Here is a 7286-nt window from a genome sequence, read left to right on the forward strand (position 1 = left end):
TTAGGTTAAAAAGTTTTTTAAATAAAATTACAAAATTAAAGTCCTTTTTTGTACCAAAAGAGTTCATATTAGTACCTCATAATATAGGTACATATTATCTGTTCCCAAGTAGTACATATTAGGACTCTTTTAAAGGGTACTGTCCCGGTGATAGCGAGGGACCATTTATGAAAAAAAATTCTGACCGTGCACATACAGAGACATTTGAAATGTAGCAAAACAAATAACAAAAGTATGGCTTAATGTATGGTTCCAGATATAAAAGCACTTAGAGATCACTTTTTACTAAATACGCTGCATATACTTTTGTATATTGAAAGCAAAATAAAGTAAAAAGAACAACATTAACGCACTGTTTATGTTTATATTGCATCTGCAGTCCTGCCACTATCAGTCTTTTTATTCTGTCTGTCTCATTCATACACGCGGGTCATTTTTTACACTCCGGGTGAATGTAACCGCAGTCTGGAGCTGCATGTGGGGGTCACGCATACAACGGTAGCTAAGAGACTCGGGTGACCTGGCTGCACAGGTGTTCAGGAAGAACGCTGTTCACGGCCAGGATTGATGATCTAATCAAGCTGTCACCATGGCGATGAGCGGCTTGGCCGAATGGGAGGTGCGGCAGGCGCATGCTTACTGTTCTCCCAAATTGGTCCTGACAAGCTGAATTGGGAAAAGGAATTTTTCCCTAAGTAATGTAGGAAACTAGTCGCACAGGCGATGCAGGAGAGTCATAGCTTTACCGCCACACAGGCATCTTTCTCTGCCTTTGAAGGACCGAAAGACGAAAAACTATTGCAAATAAATGCAGATGTTGGCGGAACAACAAAGGAAGATTGCCACACCAGATACGGCCGTGACGTTTAGATTTTTACCTTCAGACAAAAATGTACGTTCACTCAACCTCGTGTTGTTTTAAACCTGTATGACTTTCTTTCTTCTGTAGAGAGGAGAAATTCTGCATAGTGAAAGTGAATGGTGACCGAATCTGCTTTTGCTTGAAACAACACGAGAACCCAATATTTTTGGGTTTGATATTGTGAAAAGGGTTGATGTAAAAATACTTAATGTGTTTATACTGCAGACGATGAACTTTTTCATCTCCCTTATCTTTCTCTCTTGCTCTTGCACACTTTGACGTATGCTTTGGAAAGTACATAAAATTATTGTGAGTAATCATTTGAGTAAACACATAAAAATGAAATGTGGATAATATTCGGGTAATCTAAGTTTTATGGACGGCAATTGCTTTAAACTAACAATTTTTAATTATCATTTAATTTCGGCAACGATATTAAGGCAATCCTTCACTCTGAATGCTTTATCAGTGAAATATTTCAGAAAATAAACACAGATGATTATAATACTCTTGAGCATGTGAAGAGAGGGAAAAGATGCACATGAAAAAAAAGAGATAAACGATAGAGAGAAATGTCAGAACAAAGGACTTGGATAAAAATAAATGATACTGCAATTTTAAAAAGTTATTAAAAATTATTAATGATGTCGAACCAATGCAGAGTTCATTTACTGCCTTCTGCATTTAAAAACAACGCAACTTGACTCGGATTACAACAGTAAACATTTTAAGCTACATCACATTTAGTAATTTACGCATTTCCACCTGTCTGCACACTCGCTGTGTGACATTTCGCGTGATGCGTATTTGATGCGTATCGCGGGCATTAATTCATTGCGCTATTTGTAAAATATACAGACGCTGCTCTTTCGAAGTTTCCGAGATTGTTCTTCTTTTGGAATGCATGATAGGATGAAACAAAGAGGTTGAAAGATCCCATTAATAATTAACGATACACTCATAACCACAGGGCTGTTACGAAAACACGCTCCTCAGCTCTTTGCATATTATTGCTCCTAAATTCTGCAACTTGACTAATTTTCTCCGCTCCTTCTCTCTTTCTTCATCCCCCCCAGTCCCTGCCTTCATATTTTTCCCAAACACACAGAGAAACCAAAGGACTCTTCTTTTAAATTACAAACATCCGGCATGTAAATGAGCCGGGCTTGCAGGGGAAGAACTTGTGGGCTCAGCGCTTTAATTTAGTTAATTATATTCAGAGAGTTTGCAGTCGTTTGAGCGGGAGCTGATGAGAGCGAGTGATCGCCCCTCTTTCTTTCTGCTCTTAGACTCTTGTAATCAAGGCCATTAAGCTTTAAAAGAGACTTTTAGAAGTGAAGCTGAAAATCAACTCCTTCAGGAGCTCAGGGCCAGTCATGAGTTTCCCCGTACCGTGTTTACGCTGCCCTTTTTCCTGGCTCTTTTCAAGTCGATGTTTTTCCGTATAAACCACTATATCATGCCATTTAATGCATCTTGTGAGCAAAGTTTCGCGTGACACGCCATGTACATGTTAGAAACTAAAATTGGCTACAAAAAAGTATATACTCGTTTTGGACAAAGTGGATCTGATGCGTGATGTCATAATCATAACACCATTACCTCATAAAAAGAGATTGTATGTCGTATAGATCAGAGGACTGGTGCTCCATTGGCTGCAGTGTCGTGTCCTTGGCCTTGGACATTTTGTCCTGTTTTCTGTTATGTCACTTGCTATTTGTGTGATGTTGTGTTGTCTATGTATATGTGTGTGTGTACGGACACTGACCTGTGCACAGTTAATGTCAGTGTCACCTGCAGAGCTCCTGAGCGTTGCTTGCTTGTTGTACGAATAAACCCAACACATCTAATATCAATTATCTGTAACGAAAAAACATACATAATAAAAATTCAAAGCAAGACAAAAATCATGTCATGAATTGTGTAAAATACTCCAACACTGTTTTTATTTTTGGTTTCAAAATTAATTGAAACAGCACATTAAATATTTATACTTTAAAAAAGTTCATTTGTAACACAGCAGGACTACTTAAAGGGATAGTTCACTTTAAAATGAAAATCATTTACTCATCCTCATGTTGTTCTAAACCTACCGTATGAATTTCTGATAAACACAAAAGAAGATATTTTGAGAAATGACGGTAAACACACAGCAAAGAGTGACCATTGACTTCCATAGTAGGAATAAAAAAATATAGTGGAATTTAATGGGTAATGTCACTTGTGTGCTTACAATCATTTATCAAAATATTTTCTTTATCATTTATCACAATATTTTCAAAATATTTTTTCCTACTATGGAAGTCAATGGTCACTTTCTGCTGTGTGTTTACCATCATTTATTAAAATATCTTCTGTTGTGTTCATCAGAAAAAAAGAAATTCATACAGGTTTAGAACAACATGAGGATGAGTAAATGATGACAGAATTTTCATTTTAAAGTGAACTCTCCCTTTAAAATGAAGTAAATGCAAAAAAATGATTTTCAAGAAAAAAAATCTTGTTATTTTTGTCTTGTTTTCAGTAAAAATATCTAAAAATTCTTAAATTAAGATGCTTTTTTGATGAGCAAAACTACCCAAGAAAATAAGTCTAGTTTTTAGACCAAAAATATCACATTTAAGTGATTTTGTGCATAAAACAAGCAAAAAAAATCTGCCAATGGGGTAAGCAATTTTTTCTTGAATTTTTCTTGAATTTAGTTTTTAAGAAAAAAGATTTTTTTGCTCACCCCATTGTCAGATTTTTTTTTTTTTCTTTTTTAAGCACAAAATCACTTACATTTGAATTTTTTGGTCTAAAAACTAGAACTAGTCGTTTTGCTCATCAAGAAACTTTTAGATATTTTTACTGAAAACAAGACACAAGTACTAAGAATTTTTTTCTTGAAAATCATTTTTTGGAGCGTAGTGGAAGTGAAAAAAAATTGCTTACGATTACACTTTCCCTTATACAATATACAATAACTAAAAATCCATATCAACTACCCATAATGCAATTTTCTGACAGCATCACATAAAGAAGCAATCTAGCATCAATCTCATCTTTTGATCCTCGAGCACGCTGACATTTATTATCTGTAGTTCGTACCCACCGCGTTTACTTTCGGTGTTTTGAAGGGTATATTAGTTCAAAAGGCTTATTTTTCTAATGTGAAAATGGAACTAATGATGTGTGGGGGCCTTTTCACTATTACTTATGAAAACAGCGCTGAGTCCATTCCACTGTTATTATTTGGTCAGTCAATGGGACCTCTCAAAATTGCACCAAATTATGTCCAATTAAGACAAGGCCGACGCTGTCAATCAAACACAAACTTTCCCCATCATTACACAGTTACGATGGAGACGACTGCACTTTCTCACTCACTCGTTTTTCTCTTTGAATGTAAAGAGGGGTGGAGAGTGTGAATACGATCCTGTGTACCAGATGTGTCACAATGGAGAGTACTGGTGTTTCCATCTCTCCCTTTCCCTCTCTTTTTCACTGACAAGCTGTCACCTGCTGGCTTCCACCGCGTTCTTCCCCGGTGTGGGCCGGTGCGTGCCAAACCCAGCGGCAGGTCAGCGGCGAACACGCGCATCGCCCCTCCAAAGCCATGCGATGAAATTTGGCAACAAATGTCACAGCGGAGCAAAACAGCTGTTGTCTTTGCGACAAGCCAAACCCATTCTGTCTTTTTGAATTATGATAATGCAAAACAGTGTCACCCGAATCGCCGGGGACGAGTCTCTATCTTTTCTCTCCTCCCATCCGACGCGTGGAGACCCCCCATGTAATCATTTCTTTCCGGCTTCTTTCTGACAAAAACGTCAGTGGTCGACTAAAAATACCAGGTGGGGGGAGCGAATCGAGAGGGGAAAGAAAAGAGAGGAAGGGATGGCATGATAAACCAGCATCTGTGACATGGCCTCTTCTGTAATCTGTCTCGTCTCCTCACAGCATATGTTTCCAATCGCCGCCCCGCGTCCCCAGTCTCCGTTCGAGCCCTCCCAGTATGCAGCTCACACTGGTGTAGTTATCAATCATTGCGTCCAGACGAACACGACACGCACACATGCACGCTTTCCGTCCTTTATGTGTGTGTAAAAGAGAGAGAGAACTCTTCTTTTAACGTTGGTTGAATTTGTTCCATTTAATAAGCCCTCCCCAATGACCTCTCTCTAATTAAGAGCCGGCGTGTAAGAAATACGAGCTTTAATTAATGATGAGATAAATTCTGTCTCGAGGACTGTCAGAAAATGATGACACCATGTTTTACAGTGGAAATAGAATTAGACGGGGAAAAAGGCCTGGATCCGGCTTACAGACAGCACTTTCTAATCTGTCGGCCGGGGATGAGAAACCCCAGCAGTAAATAAGAGAGCAGTTCAATGTCAATCAATGTCTGCTACACTGGTTGCTGCCTGTGTACTTGTTTTCACCAAATCATGTTAACACAGACTGTATGGCTCCGCGCCATACCCGAGCGTGTTTGCGGGCAGATGAGTAAGAGAAGGAGCTTCAATGACACGACCATTAGCTGAGGTTGAAAATGAAATTTCCAGGACGTTTTCCTGCGTTTGAGGATATAGATCACATTTTCTTCACGTGCTAGCGAAATTCTGAAGTTTTTCTAGACTAGTCAAGAACAAAGGGTTCAGGATAGATTGAATGCTGGTTTGTGCTGGAGGCTTATTCCATCACTTTCATAATGATGTACCACATACCCAAACACACACACACACACAGAGACTGATGATGAATTGGCCTCATCTACCTCTGATGATTGTTAGGGAATCCATGTGGTGCCCAGTGTCTGCTTTCTGAAAAGACTGATACACACACACATACAAACACATATTAACACGCATGCAAAACATGATCTGCAATTCCTAATGTTTTGTGATATATTGTGCGGTTAGACACAGGCTACACATCATCTAATAAAGACACAGAATGTTCTCAGTTATTCTAAACTGATTAATTCAAACAAAATGAAAAATATGTCATCATTTGTTCACCCACATGTCGTTCTTACTCCATAGGCTTTCATATTTTCAGTGTAACACAAATGCATACAATAAGAGGTCATATTGAATATGACTATCAGCCCTTACAATGGTTTTACCATAGTTAAAGTGTAGCAACCATGGTGTATTGATTACCAATTATTAAACCATGGTTTTTAACTACAGTATGGTTACTTGGTTTATGTAGTAACCATGGTCTATTGCAGGGGTGTCCAATACATCGATCAACACCAGTCGATCGCAAAGGCAATTTTGGTAGATTTTGCCACTTTTTAAGGAGTACTTTACATGTACTCAATATTTTTTCCGCAAATCCACAAAAAGAATTGAGTAATTATGCCAATGTAGAGGTATATGCATTTAGTCCTAACACCCATTTAAAGTGTTATTAAAAAACTAAATTGTGTTTTAAAATCATTAAAATCATTTTTAAAGTAGCTCACCACACAAAAAAGTCTGGACACTCCTGGTCTTGCATGTATCTTCTATAGGGGGTCCGTGGTGGTATTGCTAGGGGTCCTAGTAATATTCTTTAATAATATTCTTTAAATATTAAATATAAATATGTTTATGTATAATTTTTTTTGAAAAATGAAATTAGGCATTAAACAAAATGCATTAATAGTCTTATAATAGTAATTATAAAATGTCTGACTAAAATGAAGGTTTGCATATAAAATAATATAAAACATAAGTGAAATTAAGGTTTCCCCATTAAAATCAATATTTAATTTAAATGTCATGTAGTATATTTTATCTGTTTATAAAAAAATGCTTATTTTAATATATTTGTAACATAACCATCATAAAGTATACAAATCCAGTCTTAATTTGATAATGTACAGGGGGTCCTTGCTCTTCCTCTCTAAACATTAAGGGGTCCTTTATCTGAAAAAGGTTTTATCTGAAAAAGACTTCTGGTCTATTGGTTTTATTTGTAGTAAAATTGTTTTTCATTTCCAGAAGGAAAACTTTAAAAAACTAAAATTCATAGTAATATATATATATATATATATAATAAAAATGTCAATAAAAAAAATTCATTATATACTCATTTAAACTCATTAAACTTCAAAAGTACCACAAAAAATGTTCCAGAAAAAAAATGGTAAATAAAATGCCGTCACATGACCAGTACCCTTTAAAAAAGCACACTTTGCACCTAAAGAGTTCATATTGGTACCTCAGATGTACATATTGGTAACAATGAGTGCATACTACTTTCTCAAGGGTATCAATGTACTGTATGCATACACTCTAAAAACAAACGGTGCCAAATAGCACTAAAAGTGGTTCTTTGCTCGAGTCGTAATCATAGAAGAACCAATTTTAGTGCTATATAGGACCAGTGAAGCACCTATGAAGAACCATATGGGGGCCATATAGCACCACTAGCACCACATATGGTTCTA

Source organism: Paramisgurnus dabryanus, chromosome 19 (genome assembly GCF_030506205.2).
Source record: "Paramisgurnus dabryanus chromosome 19, PD_genome_1.1, whole genome shotgun sequence".
In the NCBI taxonomy this organism is placed as follows: domain Eukaryota; kingdom Metazoa; phylum Chordata; class Actinopteri; order Cypriniformes; family Cobitidae; genus Paramisgurnus; species Paramisgurnus dabryanus.